The sequence below is a fragment of the Drosophila rhopaloa genome, unplaced genomic scaffold (assembly GCF_018152115.1).
Source record: "Drosophila rhopaloa isolate 14029-0021.01 unplaced genomic scaffold, ASM1815211v1 contig_80, whole genome shotgun sequence".
In the NCBI taxonomy this organism is placed as follows: domain Eukaryota; kingdom Metazoa; phylum Arthropoda; class Insecta; order Diptera; family Drosophilidae; genus Drosophila; species Drosophila rhopaloa.
The window spans coordinates 571963-586212 of record NW_025335179.1 but is presented as its reverse complement, the minus strand read 5'-3'; the positions used below and the strand labels follow the sequence as shown (position 1 = coordinate 586212).

Genomic DNA, 14250 nt, shown 5'->3' with positions numbered 1-14250 from the left:
CACTCAAGCGCAAAAACTGCAGCTGCTTGCGCTCACCCATACGACTGTGATAAAATTAAACCCACCACTCTCTCTCAAATTGCTCCAAGTCTGCTCACTAACACTAATACATTAAGTCATGCTTACAAAATACAAACAGCACCGAAAACGGAATCCAAGTGGAACTGCTTGTACTCACACACAAAAAACTGAGCGAATAAAACCCACATTTTTTTTCCCAAATTGCTCCAAATTCTCTCACTAATACAAGCTCATCATACCATGGCGATGCATCCAAATTAGAATCCACTGCTCCCTCGCACACAAATATAACGAAGAGCACTGCTTACAATCCTCACTCTCACCCACACACCAAAAATCTCCCTGCCGGTGAGGCTTACACTGGGGAAAACGGGAAGCCACCTCTGCTGCTCCAAAATTTTAAAAATGGCTCAATGGTAGACCCAGCCACTCTTACTCAAGCCTTATTAAATCAGGTTCAAATCAATAAACCAAACTACGCAAAATTAACTTTGACTAACACCTATAATACTACACTGCCGCCATCTGAGAAAAGGAAGGGATCCCCCCTCTTTGATTTTCCCTCTACCCCACAAGCTAAAAAACAAGATGTCCCCACTCAAACACGCAATAAAAGCACAGCAAGACGTAGCTTGTTCAATGCTAAAACCCCCGGCAAAAGGCGTATGGAAAAGGAAGAAGCCCCGTTTGGCGAAACTCCCTGTAAAAAACACAGGAATTCAGCAGCTCTTTTGGGAGCAGATTTTTTTCACGAAAACATTGCCATACAGTCCCCAGTTTTCTCTAGTCTAGCCGCAAAAATGGTAGTTGCAGAGCGCTCTAGAAGAAACTCATTAGAAACTGAAACTGAGCCAATGGAGACGACTCAAAAGCCCCCACAGCTAAACGAAGATGTTGGCCTCCCCCCTTGGCAAATGGTTCCGTTTTCCAAAAAAGTGCCATCAATTTACATAAACAAAATAGCCGACTTAATTCCCTTACTGGAAAAATTTAATTATAGGGTAGGAGTCTCAAGCTACAGTACGAAAACGACAGTTGGGGAAGGGATTAGGCTTCAGGCCTAACAGGCCAGCCCATGAAAATTTTTGAAGCTGAAATTAGTACGAAGGGGGATGGCGAACACTTAAAAATCCTTGCTTTAAAACTACTGGGGGGTCAAAGGATAGAGGTAGAAAGGAAAAACAAATCTAAGGACCCAGTACAATGCTTCAACTGTCAAGGATTTAGACACACCACAAATTTCTGCCAATATCCCTCTAAGTGCATGAAATGCGCCGGCAACCACAAGTCAATGCACTGCAATAAACCGCGAACAAGCCCACCAACCTGTCCAAACTGTTCCGGCAGCCACGTCAGCTCTTATAGAGGTTGCCCTGCTTTCAAAAAAGCCAAAAACGCCTTAGTTACCAATAAAATTAACATGAACGAAATAAGAGAAACATTAAAGTCAGCTGCCAGGATAGACCCTCCCCAGCAAAGAAAAACACACAAACTTTTATATAGTGAAGCAGTTAAGAGTCACGCTAACTCTCACAGGAGGAGGGCGGTTTCCCCGCAAAAAGCACCACCTCTTAACTCTGGAGCAAATTGGCACAACCCATTCAAAATTTCCAAACAAACTGGGTCAATCCCTCCCCCCCGATCTTCCTCACACGTATCAGCCATACATAAAAGGCTGAATCGTATGAGAAAAAATTCTGCTGTTGTTGCCCCCAAAAGTATGCCTAACAAAGTTAAAGGAAATACCAAAAAACCTCTCCAAAGGCAGCCTCTTAAACAAGGAAAAGACTCTGAAAGGAACCTTCAGGGCACTCAAGAGACAGGGGACAGCCCGCCAACTACCAGTCGGGCCGCCAGGGCAAACTTTAAACCAAGAATAATCCCCCAAACCAGCTCCTCTGAAACCAGAAATAGGAAGCAATCTCCTAATTCAAAAAAAGAAATTCTCTCTGAACCGGGACTGGTGATGCGGGTTGAAATGATAGAAAAGAAAATTGACCTTCTTATGGAAAACTTTTCTAAATTCTTCAAGACCCAGGGAATTGAAATTCCGCTCGGAAAATCTATTTCAACAAACTCGCCCAACGAACGCCAACCCATTTTTGTTTAAATAACCATTCTCCCGGCAGTTATACCGACAAATTATGAACTTAAATCAATTAAATTGCCCAAATGGAAATACCCTTAAGTTGGGGTATTGGATGCATTCCAATAGGAGGAGTTGGACGAAAAAGGGACGAGCTTGAGGTTTTTATGGATAGGGAGGAAATACAGATTATGATGGTCATTGAAACAAAGGTGAAGAAGAAACCTCAAATCCTAGACTTCCCAGGTTTCTCTACGTATCATGCTCACAATCCTAGCGGAAACTGTAAAGGTGGCACTGCCATTTTGGTTAGGCATAACATTAGGCATTCCGCCTTAGAGCCAATAGAAACTGAGTCCTGCCAGTGTTCCCCGATCGTTATACTCCCTTCTAGTGGCCGCCGCGCCGATATGATTATAATTGTGCCAATTTACTGCCCACCGATTTTCAACTGGCTTCCGACTCACTTTGATAGACTTTTCAAACACTTTGATGACCTGTTAGGAGGCAGATCAAAATTTATTATAAATGGAGACTGGAATGCCAAACATAGAAGCTGGGGCAATTATCAATCGTGTGCTAGGGGAAGAATTCTACATGAAGCCTTATGTTCCAGAAGAGATTTGGAAATCCTGGCTACAGGACAAGCCACTCATTTTCCTTTTGACAAAAGAAAGCAGCCATCCGCAATTGATTTTTCGGTTTTTAAAGGCTTGCGCCGCAGAAATTTGAAGATCACTTCATCCCCCGATCTCAGCTCAGACCACCTTCCCTTAAGCATCCTTATAAATTTCAATGCTCAAAATTCCTTCTGCAGTATTTCAAACCACAAACCTATCATCTCAAAAGCCACAAACCTTAACAAGTTTAAAAAACTGCTTGGTGAGAAAATCCTGTTAAACACAGAAATCCACAGTGGTGACGATATTGAAGACTGCGTTGGTATTTTCTTAAAAAACATCAATGAGTCGGCTAAGGACGCCACCCCCCTTTTCCGCCCTCAAAATGGTTCAAACAATCGTCAACATAGCAGAAAGAATTTTATAACTCTGGACGAGAGCACAGCTAGACTTTTGGATGAGAAAAGGGAATTAAACAGAATTTTCAGGAGTACAGGAACTGAGGAAGCCAAAATCTGGTTTAAACATGCTCAAAATAAGCTGGCCAGGGAGATTAAAAAATTAAGGGAAAGAAATATAAACGAGATGGTTAAAGACATTGACACTACTAACCGATACAGAATGCAAAAGTTATGGAAAATTACCAATAATGTCAAAAACAAACGCAACCTTGCTGGTCTCTAAAACGTGAAGTCGACGCAAACTCCCCGGTTTATAGCAATCCCTAGACAAGAACTTTAAATGAGAAAGCGGAAGCTTTTGTACACCATCTCGAAGGACGTTTTAAACCAAATCTGAGAAATGAGGAGTCGGATAGGATGGAGACGAGAGTGGAGTTGGAAAGATTACAAAAAGGGTTATCTGCTGAGGAGTCTCCTCCTATTAGGCCTGTTACTCTGGAAGAGTTAAATCTTTTGATCGATTCCCTGGATAATAATAAGGCTCCTGGGCAAGATAAAATTGATAACAAGCTTATCAAACAACTAACAAAAAATGCCAGGCTTTATCTTCTCCTAATATTCAATAATATCCTCAAAACCGGCCATTTCCCATCAGAATGGAAACATGCTCAGATCACAATGATCCTTAAACCAGAGAAGAGCCCCTCTTGTGTAAAGTCCTACCGTCCCATCAGCCTCCTGTCGGGTCTCTCAAAAATGTTTGAAAAAGTACTCTTAACAAGGCTTTTTGAAACCGAACCTTTCGCAAATGCCATCCCAAACCATCAATTTGGATTTAAGAAAGAACACGGGGCAGAGCACCAACTTGAAAGAGTCACAAACTTCATTCTACAGGCATATGAGGATAAAGAAGTTTGCTCTGCCACTTTTGTAGACATTTCAGAGGCCTTTGATAGGGTTTGGCATGAAGGCCTACTCTTTAAACTCGCAAAACTGCTTCCAACCAGGCTCTACATCATCCTAAAAAACTACCTCAAGGGCAGAACATTTACAGTGAAAGTCACAAGCGAGGCAATTTCCAGGGAGGGTAAAATCGAGGCAGGGGTTCCACAGGGTAGCATCCTGGGCCCAATTTTGTACTCAATCTACACCATTCAACACAAATGCGTAAAACCCAGATTTTCCGTCCTACTTCTCGAAAAATGTAATGCTTGCCACATACGCAGACGACACCATCCTGATTGGCCGTGCTCAAACAGGGAATGCTGCGGTAAATCTTTGCCAAACCTACATCACCGAATTCTGCAAATGGGCAAAAAGATGGGACATATCCATTAACGGAAAAAAGACGGGGCATGTCCTTTTCTCCCTTAAAGGGAATCTGGAAAGCGGCCATTCCCCTCCCATAGTTGACGGACAAAGAGCGACGAAAAGTTCTAAACAAAAATACTTAGGTATTCTATTGGATAAAAGGCTCTCTCTAGGACCCCATGTCTTACTGCTAAAACAAAAGATAATTAGCGCTTACAAAAAACTGGAATGGCTCCTCGGCAGTAAAAGCAAAATGCCAAACAACACAAAAGCCCTTCTGTTCAAGCAAATCATCTCTCCCATTTGGCACTACTCCATAGCGGTTTGGGGATCCATTGTTTCCAACACAAATGCTGACAAAATCCAAGGTATTGAAAACAGACTGATTAGGAAATCCATAAATGCGTATAGATACACCAGTCAGGCTGCCATCAGAGCCAAATTCAACATAAAATCATTACCAGAAGTCTATAATCAGGCCAGCCAGCGATTTGTGGACTCAGTGGAAAGCCACACAAATCCGCTGATCAGGGATCTTCTAATAAATCCCTTCATACCAAAAAGATTGGCTCCAAGTAGACCGAGATACCTGGACCGATACAGAAACTTCTTTCTATCAAAACATCAAGCTCTTCCAAAACGACCAAAAGAGCCCACATATGATTGGATATATGGTTATACTGAGGAGGAGGAAAACAAGATCTGTTCCACATTAAGGCAATCATATCGAGAGAGTCTCCCGACCCTGCTTCGCTTGGAAGATGAGTTAGATGAGGTAAAGGAGAAAGAGGAATGTCTTAGAAAGAAGAGAGAAAAACGGAAGGCAATCAAAGAAAATCCCCCGAGTAGGTGGTGTGAGGGTAATATAAATAAATTCAACAAATTATATAGAGAGGGTAGAGTTTCAAGAGAATATTTAATAGAAATAATGGAGGGGCAGCCCATTGGGATTATAAGAATAATCATCCCGGACTTTAAATTACATCTGAGCAACCAAACAATATATTTTGAAACGGATTAATAGTATTTTCTACTGGAGTGCGATGATGCTGCGGTGTCCCCTGTAGGCTTGGCATCCTTACAGAGAGTGCATACCAGTCATGTTTGCGGTCTGTCGTGCGGCAGGCGACGGATTTGTGGCTGGTCTGACGGCGGCGCTAGAAATGCCTTGGCTGCGGCGCAAAAATGGCTGTCTCTCTCCGCGATTTTCCGCTCTTGGTGAAGATATTTATTTCTGCAAATTATGAATGAATTTACTTTCAATTATATCTGCTTTTGCTCGATACTTACACTGGATTTTTGAGAGGCGCTGCTTGACAGGTGAAAGGCGGGACCGGTTTGCGATCTCTGTTTTCAAACCAGTCGAGCTTATTCTGAGAGGTGGCGCGCATATGTGCGCCTGGACTGGACAGAGTCCACCTGCTAGTACACTGGTTTTCATCCTGCCATGAAAAATACCTTAGAAGGGAAAACAAAAATTAAAAAGAGTGATCAAACCGCTAATGCTTGTTAGAATTATCTATACACTTAACTGAGGGACGGCTGTTGCACCTGACTGCTGCGGAGGAAGGAAGGCCTTCTTACAGGACTGAGTTACTACCCAGAGCGTGCCAGAAGGACGGCGTAAACCAATTAAATAAACATCTAAAATGAAAATAAATATCAGACAAAAGTTAAAAAAGTTAATAAATAACACTTACCTGTTTTTAATCTACCGAGTCCGCTTGATGTTGCACTGGCCTTCATCTTGCTATGAACAATACCTAAAAAGAGGGAGAAAAAAAAGAATGAAAAGAGTAATCAAACTGCTAGTACTTGTTAAATTATCTATAGACCAGCGCATGCAGTAACTACTTAACTGAGGGACGGCTGTTGCACCTGATTGCTGCGGATGAGGGAAGGCCTTCTCACAGGACTAAATTGCTACCCAGAGCGTGCCAGGAGGACGGCGAGTACCAATTGAATAAACACCTGAAATGGATTGATATCAACAAGGGATTAAAAACACTGATAAGTAGCACAGACCTGCTTTTGACTCAGCGTGCCAAAAGGACGGCATGTACCAATTAATTCAAAACCTGAAATGAAAATAAATATTAGCCAGAATTTAAAAATACTGATAAATAACGCATATCTGCTTTCAATCCACCGAATCCACCTGAAATGGAAATAAATATTAGCCAGAATTAAAAAAAAAAAAACACTGATAAATAACACTTACCTGCTTTTAATCCACCGAATCCACCTGATGTTACTCCTGCCCTCATCTTGCTGCAAACAACAACTGGAAATAATAATTATTATTTATTAAATTATTTACAAACTAATGCATGCAGTATCCACTTAACTGAGGGGCGGCTGATGCACTTTATTACTGCAAATGTAAGAGCGTGCCAAAAGGACGGCATGTACCACTTAATTCAAAACCTGAAATGGAAATAAATATTAGCCAGAATTTAAAAAAAAAACAAGAGAGAACGTTATAGTCCGGTGCCCCGACTATCAGATACCCGTTACTCAGGTAAAGGGAGTGCGAGGGAGATGGAGATAGAAACTTTGATCACGCATAACTTTTTAACGAATGGTCCGACTTGAAAAAGTTCTTCTACATTTCGATAGGTATTGATAAACACAATAAAACTGCATTTTTACTTTTCCGAAATATTTAAATTTTTAAAATCGTATTTAAGCGATTGTGGGCGTTAAAGGGGGCGTGGGACCTTTTTGAAACAAACTTGCGCTGCGTAGGAACTCCTAGAATCTGCATGCAAAATGCCAATCTTCTAGCTTTTATAGTTTCCGAGATCTCAGCGTTCATACGGACAGACAGAAGACAGACAGACGGACAACGACGGACAGACGGACATGGCTATATCGACTCGGCTAGTGACCCTGATCAAGAATATATATACTTTATAGGGTCGGAAACGCTTCCTTCTAGCTGTTACATACTTTTGCACGAATACAATATACCCTTTTACTCTACGAGTAACGGGTATAAAAACACTGATAAATAACATTACCCTTAAATCGCCAACACCTGATTTACTAATTAACTCAACACCTGAAATGAAATAAATATTAGCCAGAATTTAAAACATTAATAAATAACACTTACCTGCTTTAAATCCGCCGAATCCACCTGATGTTACTCCTGCCCTCATCTTGCTGCAAACAACAACTGGAAATAATAATTAATATGTTATTAAATTTATTCACAAATTAATGCACTACGTATCCACTTAACTGAGGGGGTAGCTGTTGCACTTGATTAAACCTGAAATGGAAATAAAAACAGAACTTAAAAAGAGCGTGCCAAAAGGACGGCGTGTACTAATTAACTCAACACCTGAAATGAAATAAATATTAGCCAAAATTTAAAAACATTAATAAATAACACTTACCTGCTTTAATCCACTGAATCCAACTGATGTTCCACTTGTCCTCATCTTGCTACAAACAACACCTGAAATAAATAATAATTATTATTTATTAAATTAATTACACAAACTAGATGCAGCGCAGTATCTACTCAACTGAGGGGCGGCTGTCACATTACCGAACTGCAAATGGAAGAGCGTGCCAAAAGGACGGCATGTACCAATTAATTCAAAACCTGAAATGGAAATAAATATTAGCCAGAATTTAAAAAAAAAAAAAACACTGATAAATAACACTTACCTGCTTTAAATCCGCCGAATCCACCTGATGTTACTCCTGCCCTCATCTTGCTGCAAACAACAACTGGAAATAATAATTATTATTTATTAAATTATTTACAAACTAATGCATGCAGTATCCACTTAACTGAGGGGCGGCTGTTGCACTTTATTACTGCAAATGGAAGAGCGTGCCAAAAGGACGGCATGTACCACTTAATTCAAAACCTGAAATGGAAATAAATATTAGCCAGAATTTAAAAAAAACACTGATAAATAACACTTACCTGCTTTAAATCCGCCGAATCCACCTGATGTTACTCCTGCCCTCATCTTGCTGCAAACAACAACTGGAAATACTAATTATTAATTATTAAATTATTTACAAACTAATGCACGCAGTATCCACTTAACTGATGGGCGGCTGTTGCATTTGATGACTGCGGATGACGGAATGCCTCCTCACAGGACTGAGTTACTGCCCCAGAGCGTGCCAAGGGGACGGCGTGTACCAATTAAATCAACACCTGAAATGGAAACTAATTTCAGCCAAAAGCTACAAACCATAATACCTGCTTTTAATCCACTGATCCACCTGGTGGGTCTCCTCACAGGACTGTGTTGCTTCCTAGAGCGTACCAAAGGACGGCGTGTGCCAATTAAATCAACACCTGAAATGAAATCTAATTCAGCCAAAAGCTACAAAACATAACAAAAGGCACTTACCTGCTCTTAATCCACTGATCGACCTGATGACACGCCGGCCTCATCTGGTGACCACCTATACCTGGAAATCCTTATTAATTTTATCTACAAGCAAACTGTTGTGCTTGGCTTCTGCAGATAAGATAAGCCTATGCTTACTGGGCCGCTAATCATTGTATTATTTGTACTTACCTGCTAATAATCCACAGATCCACCTTATGCCACACTGGCTTTCTGTAGCTGCCAAGAACTTCCATGACGATAGACGGGCCTCTTGCGGTTCCGGTCTCCATCCGGAGCGCCGCTGCAAGGATGACAACTACTAAAAATACGTCAGCTATAAAATGGAAATTCCCAGAAAGCTGCGTAACTGCAACTTCTACTCCATGGCACTTACCAGCTGTAAATCCACCGATCCACCTGGTGTGGCACTGGCCCTCATCTTGAACTAACGATACCTGAAATGAAATTCAAAACTATTAATCTTTTATTGAATCTTGTAATTAATTTACTGCTGCCAGCAAATTTGAAAATGTAAACAAACAAACGCGGAGTTGCCACTTAAGAAAACAGCTGTTGCAGTATAGTCAGTACAATCTAGTATTTTAAAGCCGAAACACAAAATGTACTAAAATTAATGCTACCAACTGTCGAGCTCCTAGCTAAAGTTATCTAAGACACGTACCAGAATTGTGGTAGACTTTGTTACAATTTAAAAAAAAAAACTGTTATACTAAACCTAGCTTTAAGTACTAATCTGTCTCAAAGCATCTCTCTCATTAATTGTACCTATATATTCAAGTATTTGTAATCAGAGGCCAATAAAAGTAGCATGGGGCAACTAGGTACCATCCAGTCCTAGTCTGTCGTCCAGCAAGCAAAGTTAAAAAACAAATTTTTTAACAAATTCATCCAGGTATGCCATTCCAACATTCGACCACTATTTCCCAGGGTTTTAATTAAAAAACCGAAAAATCGAGCTGATATTATCCGGATTTGGGCCTTGTCATAATTGGGTGGGGGACATGATTCCTTTTCGAAAAAAAATTTCAATTGATATTTTTTTCATAATTGTCACTTTTTTGGGAATTTTGTTACGAATTCAACGAGGTATGCCACTCCAACATTCGACCACTATTTCCCAGGGTTTTGATTAAAAATCCGAAAAATTGACCTGATATTATCCGGATTTGGGCCTTGTCATAATGGGGTGGGGGACATGATTTCTATTCAAAAAAATTTTTAATTGAAAATGTTTTTCTTAAATGTCACTTTTTTGGGAATTTTGTAACGAATTCAACGAGGTTTGCCATTCCAACATTCGACCACTATTTTCCAGGGTTTTGATTAAACAACCGAAAAATGGAGGTGATTTTCTCCGGATTTGGGCCTTGTCATGAGGGCGGGGGTCATAATTTTTTTTGAAAAATTTTTCAAATGATTTTTTTTCTGTAAATGGCACTGGGGTGGAGAACATGATTTCTTTTTGACAAAATTTTTCAATTGATATTTATACCCGTTACTCGTAGAGTAAAAGGGTATATTGTATTCGTGCAAAAGTATGTAACAGGTAGAAGGAAGCGTTTTCGACCCTATAAAGCATATATATTCTTGTTCAGGATCACTAGCCGAGTCGATATAGCCATGTGCGTCTGTCTGTCCGTCTGTCTGTCCGTATGAACTCTGCGATCTCGGAAACTATAAAAGCTAGAAGATTGGCATTTTGCATGTAGATTCTAGGAGTTCCTACGCAGCGCAAGTTTGTTTCAAAATGGTGCCACGCCCCCTCTGACGCCCACAAGCCACAAGCTGTGGCCAAAGTGTTGATGATATTATGAAAATTTTAATTGATATGTATTTGTTTCGTCAATAAATATCGATTGGCCTAATTAAAGTTTGCCACGCCCACTCTAACGCCCAAAAACCCATTAAACGCTTAAGCCTGGCTAGCGCCTACATTTCCGCCTTTCATTGCGCCATCTAAAGGATGACTTTGGAACAGCTGGCCAAGGTGCTCAACAGAGTCAACGTTAATTCTCGATAAGGATTTCTATTAAAGGAAATTGCGATGGTTTTCATTTGTCAATACCGAACTATATCCCAAGAACTATGCAAATTGGTGGTCTGAGTCAAACAATGGCGTATGTGTGTATGTATGTAAGCATATACATACATATGTATGTATTTATATTGTACACAGTTGCAATTGCCCGGCAAAGATAACTCCTTTCAAAAAAAGCTATTCGCTATACCCGTTACTCGTGTTGTGCAAACATTTAGACTTTAACATACATAATACTATTTAAGAATGTATATGTTTAGCCAATATAAGTATGTATGTTTAATATTTCTAGTCAATTTATTGCACTCAAAAATAGTTTATGTTTATAAACACAGCTGCTGGTGCAGGTGATGCTCGTGCTGTAAAGCTGCCACCACTAAGAGATCGCCGAATTCAAATTGATAATTTGAACTTTTTGTCCTTTTTTCCTGTGGTCACTATAATTATCATTACGTTAAAAAAAATTAAAAACAAAAAAAAACACAAGAAGGCATATTTATATTAAGTTGTTTAGCTGAGTAACGGGTATCTAATAGTCGAGGCACTCGACTATAGCGTTCCCTCTTCTTTTTTCTTAGATGTCACTGTTTTGGGAGTTTTGTAACGAATTCAACGAGGTATGCCATTCCAACATTCGACCACTATTTCCCAGGGTTTTGATTAAGAATCCGAAAAATTGACCTGATATTATCCGGATTTGGGCCTTGTCAAAATGGGGTGGGGGACATGATTTCTTTCCGAAAAAATTTTTCAATTCATATTTTTTCCAGTAAATGACATTTTTGTGGAAATTTTTTAACGAATTCAACGAGGTATGCCATTCGAACATTCGACCACTATATCCAAAAGTTTTGATCAAATACCGAAAATCGAGGTGATTTTCTTCGGATTTTGGCGTTGTCATAAGGGGGTCATCATTTTTTCCAAAAGTTTGTTCAAATGATATTTTGTTTCTGTAAATGCCAATTTGTTGGAAATTTTGTAACGAATTCAACGAGGTATGCCATTCCAACATCCGACCACTATTTCCCATGGTTTTGATTAAAAATCCAAAAAATTGACCTGATATTATCCGGATTTGGGGCCTTGTCATAATGGGGTGGAGGACATGATTTCTTTTTGAAAAAATTTTTCAATTGATATTTTTTTCTTAGATGTCACTTTTTTGGGGAGGTATGCCATTCCAACCACTATTTGACCACTATTTCCCAGTGTTTTGATTAAAAATCCGAAAAATCGACCTGATATTATCTGGATTTGGGCCTTGTCATAATAGGATGGGGGACATGATTTCCTTTGGAAAAAAATTTTTAATTGAATTTTTTTTCTTAAATGTCACTTTTTTGGGAATTTTGTAACGAATTCAACGATGATTTGGGCCTTGTCATAATAGGGTGGGGGACATGAGTTCTTTTTTCAATTGATATTTTGTTTGTGTAAATGCCACTTTGTTGGAAATTTTGTAACGAATTCAACGAGGCATGCCATTCCAACATTCGACCACTATTTCCCAGGGTTTTGATTGAAATACCGAAAATCGAGGTGATTTTCTTCGGATTTTGGCCTTGTCATATAAGTGGGGGTCATGTTTTTTTTCGAAAAAAATTTCAAATGATTTTAATTTCTGTAAATGACACATTGTTGGAAATTTTGTAACGAATTGAACTACGTATTCCAACATACGACCACTATTTCCCAGGGTTTTGATTAAAAACCGACGTGATTTTCTTCGGATTTTGCCCTTTTCATAAGGGTGGGGGACATGCTTTCTTTTCGAAAAAATGTTTTGAATTGATTTTTTATTCTTAAATGACACTTTTTTGGAAATTTTGTAACGAATTCAATGAACATTCGACCACTATATCCAATGGTTTTGATTAAAATACCAAAAAATCGAGGTGATTTTCTCCGGATTTGGGTCTTGTCATAAGGGTTAATGGGGGAAATGATTTCTTTTCGAAAAAAATTTTAAATTTTTTTCTGTAAATGACACTTTGTTGGAAATTTTGTAACGAATTCAACGGATTTGGGCCCTGTGATGAGTGGGGGTCATGGTTTTTTTTTCAAAAAATTTTTCAAATGTTATTTTTTTTCTGTAAATGCCACTGTATCCAAGGGTTTTGATTAAAATACCGAAAATCACGGTGATTTTCTTGGGTTTTAGGCGTTTTCATAATGGTGGGGGTCATTATTTTTTTTGCAAAAATTTGTTCAAATGATATTTTTTTTCTGTAAATGACACTTTGTTGGAAATTTTGTAACGAATTCAACGAGGTATGCCATTCGAACACTCGACCACTATATCCATGGGTTTTGATTAAAATACCGAAAATCGAGTTGATTTTCTTCGGATTTTATCGTTGTCATAAGGGTGGGGGCATGGTTTTTTTGTCGAAAATATTTTTTAAATGATATTTTTTTTCTGTAAATGCCACTTTTTGGACATTTTTTAACAAATTCATCCAGGTATGCATTTCCAACATTCGACCACTATTTCCCAGGGTTTTGATTACAAAAACCGAAAAATCGAAGTGATTTTCTTCCGATTTTGGCTTTGTCATAATGGTGGGGATAATTTTTTTTTTTGAAAAAATTTTTTAATTTATATTTTTTTGTCTGTAAATGACATTTTGTGCAATTCAACATTGACCACTTTTTGATTAAAATACCGATAAATTGAGGTTATTTTCCTCGGATTTTAGCATTGTCACAAGGGTGGGGGTCATGTTTTTTTTTCGAAACATTTTTTCAAATGATATTTTTTTTCTGTAAATGCCACCTTTTTGGAATTTTTTAAAAAATTTATCCAACATTCGACCACTATTTTCCAGTGTTTTGATAAAAAAAACCGAAAAATCGCGGTGATTTTCTCCGGATTTGGGCCTTGTCATAATGGAGTGGGGGACATGATTTCTTTTCGAAAACATTTTTCATTTCTTTTCTGTAAATGACACTTGGTTGGAAATTTTGTAACGAATTCAACGAGGTATGCCATTCGAACATTCGACCACTATATCCAAGGGCTTTGATTAAAATACCGAAAATCGAGGTGATTTTCTTCGGATTTTGGCGTTGTTATAAGGGTGGGGGCATAGTTTTTTTTTTTTAAATATTTTTCAAATGATATTTTTTTTCTGTAAATGCCACTTTTTGGACATTTTTTAACAAATTCATCCAGGTATGCATTTCCAACATTCGACCACTATTTCCCAGGGTTTTGATTAAAAAAGCGAAAAATCGAGGCGATTTTCTTCAAATTTTGGCGTTGCCATAAGGGTGGGGGCATGTTTTTTTTGAAAATATTTTTCAAATGATATTTTTTTCTGTAAATGCCATCTTTTTTTTTTCTAACATTCGACCACTAATTTCCAGTGTTTTGATTAAA

The 14250-nt window shown here is 38.8% G+C and overlaps 2 long non-coding RNA genes across 12 annotated transcripts; both read right to left on the bottom strand.

The window, feature by feature from the left end:
* Nucleotides 1-5336: 5336 nt before the first annotated feature.
* On the bottom strand, nucleotides 5337-7623 carry LOC123038107. Of its 7 annotated transcripts, none has more exons than XR_006417779.1 (8): nucleotides 7558-7623; nucleotides 6788-6866; nucleotides 6661-6723; nucleotides 6465-6517; nucleotides 6299-6410; nucleotides 6140-6202; nucleotides 5730-6083; nucleotides 5337-5673 (listed from the first exon to the last, which is right to left on the bottom strand). It is a non-coding gene; the product is annotated as an uncharacterized LOC123038107 (long non-coding RNA). The 7 variants fall into 7 exon arrangements; XR_006417780.1 differs by having other exon boundaries at nucleotides 6318-6410; XR_006417776.1 differs by having other exon boundaries at nucleotides 5730-5897; nucleotides 5967-6083; nucleotides 6140-6410; nucleotides 7558-7616.
* Nucleotides 7624-8127: 504 nt separating this feature from the next.
* LOC123038108 lies at nucleotides 8128-9318 on the bottom strand. Of its 5 annotated transcripts, XR_006417783.1 has the most exons (8): nucleotides 9201-9318; nucleotides 8996-9125; nucleotides 8825-8935; nucleotides 8671-8769; nucleotides 8513-8625; nucleotides 8386-8457; nucleotides 8248-8326; nucleotides 8129-8183 (listed from the first exon to the last, which is right to left on the bottom strand). It is a non-coding gene; the product is annotated as an uncharacterized LOC123038108 (long non-coding RNA). The 5 variants fall into 5 exon arrangements; XR_006417785.1 differs by having other exon boundaries at nucleotides 8128-8183; nucleotides 8243-8326; nucleotides 8386-8625; XR_006417781.1 differs by having other exon boundaries at nucleotides 8386-8625.
* Nucleotides 9319-14250: the final 4932 nt, after the last annotated feature.